General features: G+C 41.1%; 1 protein-coding gene across 8 annotated transcripts in view; it reads left to right on the top strand.

Annotated features, from left to right (window-relative positions):
* Positions 1-11,441: 11,441 nt before the first annotated feature.
* SLC16A7 (solute carrier family 16 member 7) overlaps positions 11,442-15,642 on the top strand; it is a 217,187-nt gene continuing 212,986 nt past the window's right edge. For 3 of the 8 annotated variants that reach the window (XM_055396369.2, XM_055396368.2, XM_055396366.2), the window contains exon 1: positions 11,442-11,649. The gene's annotated coding sequence lies outside the window, so the exon portion shown is untranslated. Of the gene's footprint in view, positions 11,655-15,642 lie in introns of all 8 variants that reach the window. The other 5 variants (XM_055396370.2, XM_055396365.2, XM_055396367.2 and 2 more) reach the window with 3 other exon arrangements.

The raw sequence follows: 15,642 nt of genomic DNA, 5'->3' as shown, positions 1-15,642 counted from the left end.
GTTGGGAAGATCCCCTGGAGAAGGAAACGGTAACCTACTCCAGTATTCTTGCCTGGAGAACCCCATGGACAGAGAAGCCTGGTAGGCTACAGTCCACGGGGTCGCATAGAGTCGGACATGACTGAGCGACTGAACGGAACGGAACAGATGGGCCTCCCTATAGAATATAATAACTGGTGAGTCTTTTTATTGTGCATACTACCTACATTCCTGCATAGTCACTTCCCTGAGCTTTTAGTGATTTCCTTCACCATCTGCCACAGAAATTCTTGCATTTCATGGTTGCTCATCGTGATGGTTAATTCTATGTGTCAATTTGGCTGGGCTATGGTAGCCAATTGCTTGATCAAACACCAGTCTAGATGTTGCTATGAAAGTGTTTTTTAAAGGCCAAACATTTAAATCAATAGATTTCTTAAAACCACATCTATCTATATCTATAAAACACATACTGCTTCTCTGGAGAACCTAACACATTCATTTATGGGTTTTTGCTTTTTCCATGTTTTTCTAGGAGCTCTTCTGGTAGAGAGTTCCCACCATCTCCTGTGCTTAGTTGCCAGTGTGTTAAATCCTATATCAGAAGTAAAGCACCACCAAGTTAATCAACTCTTTCCTAAATAATTTTAAATTTTGACCCCTATTGATTAAGAATCCTTAACTGCTTTGGGCTATAGTCCTATAATCCTTAAGATACTATTTATTTCATACATCTAAATAGGCTGATACTTTGCTTTCACTAGTACATGCCTTCTGTTGGTATGCCTTTCAACACCACTGAAAAGTTTTCATAAATAGACCACCACACTGTTCCAGAAGCTATCAGTGTTGGGGTCTTCACTGGTAGCCAGGTGATGAATAATGCAGCTCTAAAAGTCTATAGTTACACCTGTTTTGTTAGATGCTCTTCGGTACCCACTTTCAAAGGCTGATTACCTACAAGCAGATTCTAAGAAGTTTAGGGTGTAACATATTCACCAGGAATCAACATGTAAGAAGGGAAAGGGCAATTAGCATGACTGGACAAAAGAGGAGTCAAAATAACTGGGTTTTAATACATCTGCTACACTCCATCACCAAATGCAGGCTACCCAAAACAGGAGGAGACATTGGACAATGTGATTTCCTGCAGCTAAGGCAGAACTTGAAGCTGCTGACATTTGGACGCTTCCTGCTAACCACACTCTCTGCATCTGAGCTGCATCTGGGATCTAAGAAACACAACTGTGTCTACCACATGGAATTTAGTTTTCAAAGGCAGGAGGCAGAACAACAACAACAACAACAAAAACAAAAAAAACCCAAACAAACAAAGAAACAAACAACAGACCACCTAGCTCTTTCTTTCTATATCAGACTTGATTCTCCTAAGGAAAACTGTAACTCCATTAATTTACTGCTTTGTAATTTTCTACTAGATTCTTCCACTTGTTTCCAGTTGGAGAAAGTGATAAAGAAAAACAGCTAAGGAGGAAAGTGTAGGAACTTGCATTTTCCAAAAATGGCTGCAACATCTTCCACCCTACATGCTTTCTAAAAATGTATCTTTGTTATTCTGCCTCTGAAGGTGGAGTCTAATTCCTCTTTTCCTTTGTGGTAGCAAAATGCCTTCCCAAAGATATTTACACTCTACCTTAGAGCCTGTGAATATACATTGTTCACAGGGCAGAAGGATTTGCAGATGTAAATAAGGTGATGGGCCCTAAAATATGGAGATTTTCCAGGTTGGCCCAACCTAATCACACACATCCTTAAAAACAGAAAATTTTTTCAGCTGGTGCAGAAGAGATGCAGTAAAGAGGAAGTCAGAGAGATTAAAAAACATGAGAAAGACTCCAGACACTGTTGTATTTTGAAGATGAAGGAGCAATGTGATGAGGAATAGAGGTGACCTTCAAAAGCTGATAGCCAGCATGGAAACGGGGACCTCAGTCCCGCAACTGCAAGGATCTGAATTTTGCAATCAGCCTGAGTGAGCTTGGAAACAAAGTTTCCCCCCAGATTGTGAGACCCTGAGCAGAGGAACCAAAGTCCCTCAGTCTTCTGAATTTATACAATTGTGAGTTCATAAAGTTGTGTTGTTTTAGGCCACTAAATTTGTGATGATTCGTTACAGCAGAAATAGAAAGCTAATACTGACTGATGACTCGCTAGTTACCAGTAGGACAGAATGGAAGAGATGGTAAGGAACTTCTGAGTTCAGGTGAAACCCTACCTGGGCCTTGGAAGGCTAGTTCTCACTAGGCTGCCTTTAAGAGCACAGCCATCATGCTGTTAGAATTCCAAACCATAAGGAGAAACCATGTCTTAGTGTTTCAATAAGGAGACTGTGGAGAACACAGTCTTTGAGTCATTCCAACCCAGAAACTCACACATGTGATTGAAGATGCACGTTAATAGATTAGGAACCTGTGTTCCAGTCTTTCCAGTTGAAGCCACAAACATGAAGTAGAGGCAAGCCATCCTTGTTCTGCAAACAGAATACATGAGCATAATAAAACTGTTGTTGGTTTATAACACAATATAAAATTTTGCACAAAAACAGTAACTGGAGCAGAAAGGAAGGGGAAAAATGCTCTCAAATAAAAAGAGGGACAGCTTTTTAAAAATCCCATGCCTGGAGTGAAAAAAAATGTACGAATCTCTCTAAAGTAGTTATGAGATAGAATTTTATTCTCAAGTTATAATCTGGTTGAATGACAGAGGAAGATAGTATCTTTTCATGCTCTACTCTACAAGGGGATCTGTATTGATAGCTCCCACCTGATAAATGGCACTTCTTACCGTTAATCTTAACTAAACAGAAATTTATTTAAAGTAAGATGCCAGTGAAGTGATTAATTTTCTACATAAAACTATTTCTTGGTTTTGCAACTGTCCAATTAGTTCTTTAAAAATTAAGGAGACAAACTTAAATATCAAATATTTGATTTAATTTTTATTGAATGATTCTCTAAATTCTACAGGGCTTTATAATATTCAAATGTTTAACACACATGATTTCATACAATCTCATAATAATGTTTCTTTCTCTCTATCCATATATTTCCCCTTCCTTCTTCCTTCTCCCCACTAGTAACCACTAGTTTGTTCTCTATATCTGTGGGTCTACTTACATTTTATTTATTTTTATTTTTAAATTTTTTCATTACTTCAGTGTGACTTTACTGAGCATGAAACACAGACCACTTTGTTTTTTATTCTATTCACTAGTTTTTTGTATTTTTTAGATTCCACATGTAAGTGATATCATACAGTATTTGCCTTTCTTTGACTTATTTCACTTAGCATAATGAAAATATCAACTCTTAAGTAATATTACATTTTCCTTTCCTATTCAAAATTATGTCAAACAGTTTGCTTTACTCAATTATGCAACTTTATTTTTGAAATAATATTTCCTAAATATGTACATATTTTACATATAATACCACCTTTCATTTCTGTTAAGCTTTAAAATTGAGAAATCATTTCCATTTATTACAAATCCTGTTTGACTCTTCTTCAGTTCAGTTCAGTTCAGTTTAGTTCAGTTGCTCAGTCGTGTCCGACTCTCTGCGACCCCATGAATCACAGCACGCCAGGCCTCCCTGTCCATCACCAACTCCCGGAGTTATTACTTATGAAGAAAGTAAAATTTAAAGTCTTTGGCAAATGTAGTGTTTTTGCCAAAGTAGTGCATTAGTAAAGTGCCTGACTTGACCTATATCCAGTTATTCAGATGCCTAGTATCTGAAGTGCACTGCTTTTTTAAACACATTTTTAATTTGGTGGCTCAGATGGTAAAGAATCTGCTTGTAATGCAGGAGACCTGGGTTCCATCCCTGGGTTGGGAAAATCCCTGGAGAAGGGAATGGCTACCCACTCCAGTATTCTTTCCTGGAGAATTCCAGACAGAGGAGCCTGGTGGGCTGCATACAGTGGGCTGTATACAGCTGTGGTGGGCACACTGAACCACTAACACTAATTGTTTTTTTAATACACTTTAAATTTTATGTATTAAAAATCAAACTTTATATAACATGTGTCCACAAAAATATTTGTATTTAAATATTCACAAAAGTAAATAACAAAATAATCCAGAAATTTAATCCAAATATCTTTAAGCACATGAATTGATAAAAAAAAATTGTGACATTTCCACTCAATAGAATACTATCCAACAAGGAAAGGAAAAACTACTGATGCTTACACACAACTACATGGATGAATTAAAGAAAAATATGAAGAATAAAAGAAGACAGATAAGAAAGACTATATATAATGTCATTCTGTTTATATACCATTTTAGAGTATGGAAAAGCAACTGGTCTATGATAATCAAAACCAGATTAGCAATTGCCTGGGCTTCAGAAAGGATTACATAAAAACAGCATGAGGAAAGTTTTTGGGATGATGGAAATGCTTTATCTCTTGATTAGAGTGGTGATTAAATGGGTATATAAATTTGTCAAAATTCACCAAACTGTCTACTTGAAATGAATGTATTTTAATATAAGTTATATGTCAATAAATTTTATTTAAAATAAAATACACAATTACGGGGTGGGTGTAATCATAGAATTAGGATCATAATAAGTCTGTCTGCCTGAGAGAACCACTACTTACATCCGAACAGCTTATTACAGTGCCTATCAAGTAACAGCTGTTTAATAAATATGTCCAATGAATAAAACTCATGAAGACTGAATTCCATGAATGAAGACCTGCATTCAGAAATGAAATTCTGATAAACCAAGGAAAAAAATACAAAATCAATAAACTTCAGGTGATCACCTATATTGTTAGACTCGAGCACAAACCACAGGCTGAATTTAAACCTACATCACATTTCATGTAACAAATCTCACACAGATTATTTCCTGGGAAGAATTTATAAATGATAATTCAAGATCACCATCAATAACTCCTAGGAAAAAAAATAAGCCAACATTAAGAAATCGTTAGAATTACGTAACGAAATAGCATAAAACAAATCATGTAGTTTGAATCAATGCCTGGAAGATGGAAATCAGAAAGAGAGCCCCTGAGTGGCAAACATGTATGTAGGTCAAGAACAACAGTTAGACTGAACATGAAACAACAGATTGGTTCAAAATTGGGAAAGGAGTGAGTCAAGGCTGTATATTGTCACCCTACTTATTTAACTTATATGCAGAGTACATCATGCAAAATGCTGAACTGGATCGACTGCCCAGAAAAATATCAATAACCTCAGATATGCAGATGACACCATCCTTATGGCAGAAAGCAAAGAGGAACTAAAGAGGCTCTTGATGCAGGTGAAAGAGGAGAATGAAAAATCTGGCTTAAAACTCAACATTATAAAAACAAAGATCATGACATACTGTCCCATCACTTCATGGTATATAGATGGGAAAACAATGGAAACAGTGACAAATTTGATTTTTGGGGGCTCTAAAATCACTGCCGGAGAAGGCAATGGCAAGCCACTCCAGTACTCTTGCCTGGAAAATCCCATGGATGGAGGAGCCTGGTAGGCTGCAGTCCATGGGGTCGCTACGAGTCAGACATGACTGAGCAACTTCACTCTCACTTTTCACTTTCACACATTGGAGAAGGAAATGGCAACCCACTCCAGTGTTCTTGCCTGGAGAATCCCAGGGACGGGGGAGCCTGGTGGGCTGCCGTCTATGGGGTCACACAGAGTTGGACACGACTGAAGTGACTTAGCAGCAGCAGCAGCAAAATCACTGCAGATGGTGAGTGCAGCCATGAAATTAAAAGACACTTGCTCCTTGGAAGAAAAACTATGACAAACAGCATATTAAAAAAGCAGAAACACTACTTTGCCAACAAGTGTCCATGAAATCAAAGCTGTGGTTTTCCCAGTAGTCATTTAAGAATGTGAGAGTTGGACCATAAAGAAGGCTGAGCGCTGAAGAATTTATACTTTTGAACTGTGGTGTTGGAGAAGAATCGTGAGAGTCCCTTGGACTGCAAGGAGATCAAACCAATCAGTCCTAAAGGAAAGCATCAGTCCTGAATATTCATTTGAGGGACTGATGTTGAAGGTGAGGCTCCAATACTTTGGCCATCTGATGTGAAGAACGGACTCATTTGAAAAGACCCTGATGCTGGGAAAGATACAAGGCAAGAGGAGAAGGGGAAGACAGAGGATGAGATGGTTGGATGGCATCACTGACTCCATGAGCATGTTTTTGAGCAAGCTCTGGGAGATGGTGAAGGACTGCGAAGCAGTCCATGGGGTTGCAAAGCATTGGACATGACTGAGTGAGTGAACATCAACAAAATGGCAAAAAAAAAAAAAAAGCAAACTGGCTCTAACTTTAGGCAAATAAAATAAAACAAAGTAAGGGCAGCTGAAAATCTAGTTTACTGAGAAGCAGGTAGCTGAGAGTATTTTAGCCTGAAGCTCTCTTGTGACCCATGAGGCATTATGTAAATGCAAACAATGACTAACCCTTCAAGGAGAGTCCAGGCACAAGGCAAGTTACACAAGGTTAAGCAGGCAACTTTAAGCTTGCATTCTCATGCATCTTGACCAAAACTACTCTCCAAAATATTTAAAGTAAACAGTTAAGTTTAGTTAGGAAAAAAAAATTCCTCACCATACACAAATTTGTTCTTCGTCTTCTAAGAGTATGTATAATCTCTGTGGATCTTTGCACCCTCAAAGTGCTTGAAAGTAACAGAGTCCTAAAAAGTGCAGCTCAGGTTAAGTTCTACCCACTCCCCCAAACCCACAAGTACAGGAAAAGGCACAGAAACCTAGCTTTCTTGGTTCCATATTCAGTCAGTCATCATTCATTCATTTAATAAAGTTCATGAAATGTGAAATGCTTATAAAGCATTATTGACAAAATTCTTGCCGGGGAAGTTTATATTGTAAAAAATTAACATATTCATATGAAGACATCTATAATTAAGCTTATAATTAGAATCCACTAAAATTACTTTATACATAACATTAAATGAATTGTAAAATTATGGAAAAAAGGCCAATGCACAGGACTTTAGATGCAGGGTCCATTGAGAGATGTTTGGAACCTCAAGAGTCATTTCTTTTGACAAAAGACCTCTCTGGACTCCTGTGCAGTTATTGAAAGTCACCCCATACAACCACGTCCAATGTTATTGTTTTTCCTTTTTTATTCTATGTAAACTGAGACTAGGTTTGCATTCTCCACAATTCTACGAAGCTTCCATAGAAGAGATTTCCAAAGTAGCCTAGATAGAGGCACTCAAGATATAAATTTACAAGCAGTGAAGTGAGGTCTTTCATATTTTGTACACTGTATGAAACCAGGTCAGAGCAATCATATTCACAGCTGCTAGCCAGCTACAATCTCAGTCACAGTAGGCTGCCACTGGATGGCAGGTGCACGTTCACTTTCACTTAGGCTGAGGGGAATACTGGGACATTTAGTCTTCTGTCTTTAGTGAAAACCACTCTATTGTGTGCAGTTAGCACACATACACACACCTGCTTTGGTGTCACAGAGTCTTGTCAAGATAAGGCTGTTGTATATCTAGTTGGGAATCAAGATGAGACTGTGATTATATATATATATATATAGAGAGAGAGAGAGAGAGAGAGAACCTTGACTTAAGAACACATTAGAGCATTCTTGTAAGCTCAGTGTGTCATTGGGTCATTATGCCTTATGATTTATAATCTTATTAAATAATATCTTCCATTGGTCAGAATAGGCTTGACTGTTCTCATGACACATAAGTCCTGAAATCTCAATGGCTGAACACAATAATGGTTTCTTGCTCACAGAGAGTCCAGTGCAAGTCAAGCAGCCTTTCTTTATCGTTAGTGACTCCATGTTGTAGTGAAACATGTCTATCTGAAACATGAGGCTATTTGAGCAGAGAAAGGCAGGGATGAAGGAGAATTACTGGTTCTTAATACTCTTTAGCCAGAAATGATGTAAGTTACTTTCATTCATACTCTGTTAGAACTAATCACATGACCCCAGTATAACCGTGAGAGAAACCAGGAAATGCAGTAACATGCAGATCATGGATACTATTAGTGCCAAGAGCCTCTAGCATGTGTCTATTCCAAAAACAGTCACACTATCATCCTTTTCCTCCATTGGGCAAACATTATTGATTACCTTCTATCTGAAGGAATTTGTGCTGAATGTTAAAAGATTACAGAGAGGAATAAAATGTCATCGCTACTCTCCAACAGCCTAAAAGACAGGTAGACAGAAAAAAAATTACAATTTGGCCAAACTGTGAAGCAGAAAAAAACTGTCCCAAATAGAGGCATATACCATGTTCCATGGGAAAGAGCACAGAGGAAGAGGGGAATTCATTGTTATCAAAAGAATCCTTGAAATGCTACAGAGGTGATGACTTACATGCTGGGCCTTGAAGGGAAAAAAAAAAAGGACTTAGACAAGTTTGATTTAGAAAAGAGGTTGGGGAATGAGAAAAGACAGAAAAATTGGAGAAGACAAGGGCATGACTGAGGAGTGAAGGGGCAGAGAACCTGGAATATGAGGTTGTGGGTTTATAATATAAGTCTGGCCTTTATTAGTTTGCATGTTGTGTATATGTTTGCTTGTTCTAGAATGTTTATCACTATCCCTTGATTCTCCTATTGTTATTTCACCTATGAAAAGAAATCAAGGCAGAAATTTTACCAAAAATATTTCAAGTTCTGATCATATGATTTGATTTTCCCTTAAGTTTTTTTCTTAATGTCTGGAGAATATTAAGATTGCAAGCAAGTCATAGGAGAAATTGACTGGATTTATTCCCACCTAATACTCTTCACAGATTCCTTTCTAAGCCAACCAAATATTTACATAGCAGGCCTAGCCATAGCAACAAGGCAATTTAGAAATGAACACCCACATACTAACACTGGGGCATTAGATAAATTGGATCCAGGGTTTTAATTGTTGGAAAAACAAAACTTAAAAAGAAAATTTGCTACAGTTTTGATACAGTGCTGTGAGTAATGACGGTTAAGAGTGTGTTAATGGGTTAAATAGGCCAAGAATATGAGGCCGGGAAAAGTACAGGGGGAAAAAGAAATATAGTGCATAAAAGAAAAATCAGAGAGAAGGAAAAGGGTGAATAGGATCTTTCTTTTTCCTTCTCTTCTTTGAAGTAAAAAAACGATGAATGAACTAGGAAAATGTCAGTACTGAACACTCAAGAAAATGACCTTGAAATGTGTATCTTAATGTTTCCTTTTAAAATTTAACATTCTTTTTTGTGAAAACGAAGTGTACGTTCCATCATTATCAACTGTCTATTATATCTAATCCAAGTGTCAGTTTGTAGATTTTTGTTTGTTTGAAATTAAGGTTCTTTCTGGAATTTCTGCCATAGTTCTTTAGTTTCTAAACTACCCTTCTGTGTGCAATACTGTCTTCCAAACTTTTTGATGCTACTAATAACGTTATTAATTCATCTTATATTATCTTCCATCAACTTCACATATATCATCTCACCTAAATCTTCCAATAGCAATGAAAAGTTGATTTTGTTACTATTTTGTAATAGTAATCAACTATTAGCAGAAACTAAAATTCCAGCCTACAGACTAGCTGTGGTGGAAGTAAGGCAATGTGAATTTAGCCAACTACTTAGTTTCCGCTTGTAAAAATGTGAATAATCTGCCAGCTACAAATTGGCACTTGCCATCCATTGCTACAGGATTAAATCATGAGCTGCTGCAGCTGCTGACCTTCAACACCCCCTGAAAGGAGTCTGGAGTGGAGATCAGGAATGAGGCGCTCTGTGCTCTGGAAAAGACTGGCAGAAAAGGCCTTTAGAGAGATGTTTTTCTGGAGAAGGTTTACAAGCTTGATTCTTACATCTTCTCTTACCTAGAAAAGAATTAAAATCCTTCATGGTGACCTCCACTCCTCGTGACTAGCAGCAACCTTCAGAAAAAACATGTGCTTGTTTGCATGTAACCCCACCTCCACCAAAGTCACATAAATACTGACCTTCACCCTGGCTCTTGAGGGCTGTTTCTCTGAGCTATCTGAAATGCTGGCTTCCAGGCTGTAGACCTCATTTGGCCTCAAATTAAACAACTCCCAACTCCTATGTGGTGTATTTTTTCAGTCAACAAATCTAATAGTGTTATTGTATTAATTGGGATAATTCATGTAAGTACCTAGAACGGTGTCTGACAGTGATAAACATTTAATAAATAGGTAAATATTATAATTATTACCATAACACCATTTTGATTCTTTGTCTCTTGGCCTTCAAAATTGCAATTATTTCAATTAAATTATCTTGGCGTTTTAGAAATGACTTAATTTCTAGAACAAACAAAAGCTTCTAATAAGTTACATTTTTTACCTAAGATGAATGCAACAATTTTATCTCTTTCACCTTTTTTTTTTTTTAGGAGCAGGAACGGGCGAAGGTCAGTCATTGACCGAAAAACTGGAAAATGATTTCTCAAATCGAAGACCCTGATTATTCTTCCAAATTCTTTCTTTTTCTTTAAGTAATACTTCAACCTTAAAAATATTAAAGGAAGCCAATGTAAACGTTCATTTCCAGCACTTCCTTTTTCCAACTTCCACCAAAACATGTCTAGACAGGGGGAGGAAATAAAGGTAGAAGAAATCAAACCAAGACTGATTTTACCATTATCCCTAGCAGTGTGAGTGTGAGCGAGAGTGTGTGTAGCAAATAACTAAGTCCTATGTTGAAGAATTAAATAATTTGAAGGACTTCCCTATCCGTCCAGTGATTAAGACTTCTGCTTTCACTGCACGGGGGGCGTGGTTCCGTCCGTGAGGGAACTAAGACCCCCACAGTCCATGTGGCCAATAAATAAATATATACAATTTGAGAAACTAAAACGAAGTCATTTACAAGTGACTTTCCCTCACTTCTTTCACATTTTCAAGTCCTTTTATGTTACTCCTCCAACCTAGGGGTAAAATTTATTTTTCCGTTAGAGTGAGTGATTCGGTGGATGAACCGAATCTCCAGCACTGCAGTGGCCCCTCTTCTTGTGCCCGCAAAAGACTTCAGTTGAAGAATGGCCCAACACTTTAACTGCGAGCTCACAAGGAGACTCAGAACTCTTGTCTCCATGCCTTGGGCCAGGATCTTCTCTTTTTGTACGGCTTGCCCTACTGCCCAGGCTACCTACACAAAGGCACCACACACCGGCTTCTAGGTTGTGCGCCAAGTACTTCGAGTAAAGCACGTTCTAACCGATGTGGAACAACAGTTCGACCAGACTTGTGGCTTTCTCTCAGGGTCAAAACTAAAATCTGCAGTGCAGCGCTCAGAGCAACCGTGTCTTTGACAGTCGCCTGGAGCATGCGCAGTCGGCCTGGAGTCGCTGGGCTGCGGTCGGCGCCCACCCGCGGCCCCGGGCTCCCGCAAAGCCCCGGGGACCGCCGCCGCCCTCCCGGAGCCCTCCCCCTCCCGGTGCCCTCCCCCGCCCTCCCCGGGGGCGCGGCGCGCGCTCCTCCGCATCCACTAGGGCGCCCCGCCGCCGCGCCTCCCCTCCCCGCCGCCTCCCCCCTTCCACCTCCGGCGGCGGGCGAGGACTCGTCCAGGGACAGAAATAAATAAATAATTCCATTCACCCTTTGCTAGCGAGGCGAGCTGGCGGCGGACGGATCGCGGCAGCGCCCACCCAGTGCCGGAGACCAGGTAAAGTAAGTGACTCCCCGGGAGGAAACGAGGACGAGGAGGAGGAGGGGACGCTGGCGGAGAGGGAGGCGAGCGCGCGTCTGTCACCCGAGCTGCCCGGGGAGCGGCACGCGCGTGTGAAAATAATGGCCAGTCTGTGACACGCGCGCCAAAGCCAAGTTTGCCCGCGAGCCCTTATATAGACAAAAAGCCCCAGAGCGGCCGCCGGCGAGCTCGCGTCACCGAAGCGCGCGGACTGCAGCGCGGGACCTGCGGGGGCGCAGCCGGGGCGGGCTCCGGGCGCGCGCGTCGGGGAGGGGACTCCCGGGGGGTCCCGCGCCGAGAGCGCTCCGCGCCCGCGCGCGCTTCCGGCCGCCAGGTGCCAGCACCCGGCGCTCAGGCACCGAGGTTCCCCCGGCACCGTGTCACCCCCCGCTCCCCGTTTTCTTGGACCTACGAGTCTCTCTGGCAGGTTCCCACCCGGCGCTTCTCCGCAGCATCTCGCCCCGTGCCCGCCAGCACACCGGGCTGGCCCGGGACTGAGAAGCTGGGTACTGGGCGGGAGTGGGGATGGGGGTGAGAGTGTATAGGGAGCCTCTTCTTTCAGCAGATGGTCGCACTCAGAGAGGCTGGGAAGAAGGGACGAAATCCCAGGGTGGGGTGGGGGGAAGAGTTTTTATGTTTTGGGTCCCAAGTAGCGTGGCGGGACGAGGCAGAAGGAAAGAAAGGTGTGTAAGGGAGAGACACACCCGGGGACAGAAAAGGAACGTGACTTAACGCGGGCGGAGGGGAGCCTGCGCCTCCCGTCTGTTTTTCCTGGCAGAGCTGTGGCGCCACGCTGGGGGTGCCAGGCCCAGCCAGGTAGCGCGGAGGCTAGTGAGGTGGCTCACTTGTGAACTGCCTCCTCTCTCGGGCGGATGCTGCTTGGGCGGCTACTGTCTCCACCCCGTTTTTCTCCCTAACTTCCGCGAAATTGCAGACTGGTCTTGGCAGGGCGGGGTGGGGGTGGGGGGGATTGTGACCAAGGCCACTTTCCTGGTAGGGCTGAGGAGGGAAATTTGTGGTCTACGTCAGGGATGTTAAAATTACACACGCAACACACGCAGGAGAGGAAACGTGCGGTTTACTCTACAAGTACCTCTGGTAGTAGTAGTAAAGATAGTCTGTCCTATCTTCTTACTCCGGTCTGTTAAGGGGCACAGCAGGGGAGTAAAACCACGAGCAGTGATGAGGGTGGTGCAGAAAAGCGTGGGCAGAAGGAAACAGTGAGCACTAAATGCCCTTTCTTGGCACCCAGTGCTTTATGGCTAAATCCAAACTGAGAACTCAGGAGGGTGCAGACTTTTAACGGACCCTTGGCTTGACTGTGCAGTGTCATTGGAATCTCAAGTAGGAAGTGTGCATTTTGGGGAACTTGGCTGAAAAATTATAACTGGGTTCTGGCAGCAGAGACTGATGAGGGTTGAATGAGGTGACCCTTTCATGGCCCTGGTGAGGCAATCTTAGCCCCACTTTTTTCTTCCGAGCACATTGAGTTTAAAGCAATCTAAGTCAGCCGGCAACTGAATGATCTCAGTGAAATGGGAAAGATAACTTAGGCAACTCAGTGTGTTGTGTAACAACTCATAAAGTCAGAAATTAGGTTTTTTTTTTTTTTTTCAAAATTCACATCAGCAGTTTGCAATTACGTACTCCTCTCCCCTTTGGGCTGTTTCAATAATGTTAAGTGAACTGAAATTTTAACACTTGTTTCCCGGTGTCCAAATTAGTGCCCCTTCCTATAAATGCTCAGTTTATTTGTAGACGTTCATTTACTCTTTTATAATATCTAGCTGATATTTTTGGCCTTGAGCCCTCCTGAAGGGAAAAAGGGCAAAGAAACTTTAAGAAATATCCTTTATGGAGAGTTATATTCTTGGATCATGGATCAGAAGTAAAAGAAGTCTCCTGCAATTGCTTTTCATTATATATTCATTTATCAAACTTTTTTTGAGACAGTCACATGAAAAAAGGTAATTAACTTTAGACTTAGACCAGGATTTCAAGCGCTCTTCTTCACTTTTGTAAGACTAAGTAATTATTTAACAATCTTATCCTTAGTTTTTCTTATGCATACAATGAAATTAGTGGTATCTACCCTGAAGTGCTATTGTGAGGAATAAAGTGTACTGAAAACACCTGAAAAATAAATTAGCTAAGGTGGTCCAGCGATCCAGAATCCCCCTTCCAATACAGGGGACACAGATTTGATCCCTGGTCCAGGAAGATCCCATACACCTCAGCGCAGCTGAGTCTGTGCAGCACAACTGTTGAGCCCGTGTGCTGCAACTGCTGAAGTCCACGTGACCTAGAGCCCCTGCTCCTCAACAAGAGAAGCCACTGCAATGAGAAGCCTGAACACCACACTGAAGAGTAGCGCCTGCTCCTGGCAACCAGAGAGAGCACCAAAGACCCAGCGTTGCCAAAAGTAAAATAAAAATATATTTTGACAAAAATAAACTAGCTATTTTTGAAACCCTAAAATCACTCCAGACACTGCACTGTGGTTACAAAGATGAATAAGGTTGGAATTCTGCTCTCAAAAATAAACAAAAAACAAAAACATCTAGTTATCTGGGCTGATCTTCCTTCTGTCCTCTTTGCTGTTCATTTCCTTCTCAATGGAAGAAGTGTGTATCTCAAGGAATTTGAAAAGATGTAGCAGTTTTGAGAAATGTAAGATGTGCTAAGAGGAACATTTGAGAAGGACACCTTGCTTCAGAAACCTGTGTGTTCAGCCCCATCCATTTGCCCATTGACCCCGTATAAACAAGTAACAGAGGATTTTCTGTTGTTATGAAGGCAAGACATCCCTTCCCTGAAGACTGTCTTTGCTAATGAATTTATTTCTTTTCTTTCCTATTTTTTTATTTTAAGAGATTGAGCAAGAAGTTTTTTCTGTATTTTGTACAGACTAATCCCCTCACCCTGAGAAGTCCAAGAGTATAGTCACTATACCATTTTCTCTATAATGCTCACCATGTCCTGGGCACTGTCTGTTAACTCCTTTTTATCACTTTAACAATCCTAAGAGGAGAATCTATCGATATTCACATTTACAGAAGAGGCGCAGAGAGTTAAGACACTGACTCAAAAGTGCACAGCTAGCAAGTTGTTGAGTGGGGGTGAGCAGCCAGGTGGCTGTCTGACTTTACTACACACTGAGTAGTATGGCTTCTGCTGCATGAAGCTGATTGAGGGCAGGGACTTCATCTGTCATGTTCTTCCTTCCTCGTGCAGTGCTGGCAGGTGATACTCCTGAACAACTGATTATAGAGAAAATGAAGCAAGGAGCGGGGGAGAAACAAAGGAAGAGTGACCATTCTTTCTTTTCTACAACTCTCAATCTGGCAGGGAATTCCTTGTGGAACTCTGCCCTGGGGGCAGGATAGTTGAGGATCTTTTTATGATTCCTTTGTTACTTATACTGTGTGAGCACAAGCATAGAAATAACTCAATATGTGGTCTCTGATTCACACTGCTGTATAGCAGAAGCCTCCACAATATTGTAAAGCAGTTATCCTCCAATAAAAAATAAACGTAAAAAACCCGAATCTTTCATATTTGCATTAACTCATGTTTTAAAAGGTGCAGGGACTTCCCTGGTGGTCCAGTGGCTAAGACTCTGCACTCCCAATGCAGGGGTCCAGGTTCTATCCCTGATCAGGGAACCAGATCCCACATGCCAGCCAAGTAAATAAATGTTTTTCTTAAAAAATACATGGTAGCTAGTGTCAGGTATTAAATATCTGGCCTTAAGACTAATAGGTTTTTATAAGGTTCACTGGCTTATTCTTCTTAACAGATTTTTGGGAACCATTTGAAAAGCAAAGTTTCTCAGTAGATGGCATGATAGTGCTGAATTGCATAATCAGCTATTGAATGAACTCTCATTGAGAGGTCATCCTTGTTGACTTTCTCAAAACTATGTGGATCAAAGTATGTAGGAAATGTGTTGAGAAACAACTGCACACA

The sequence above is a fragment of the Moschus berezovskii genome, chromosome 6 (genome assembly GCF_049115385.1).
Source record: "Moschus berezovskii isolate FMDL1 chromosome 6, NW_MosBer_1.0, whole genome shotgun sequence".
Classification (NCBI taxonomy): domain Eukaryota; kingdom Metazoa; phylum Chordata; class Mammalia; order Artiodactyla; family Moschidae; genus Moschus; species Moschus berezovskii.
This window is presented reverse-complemented; position numbering and strand designations above follow the sequence as displayed.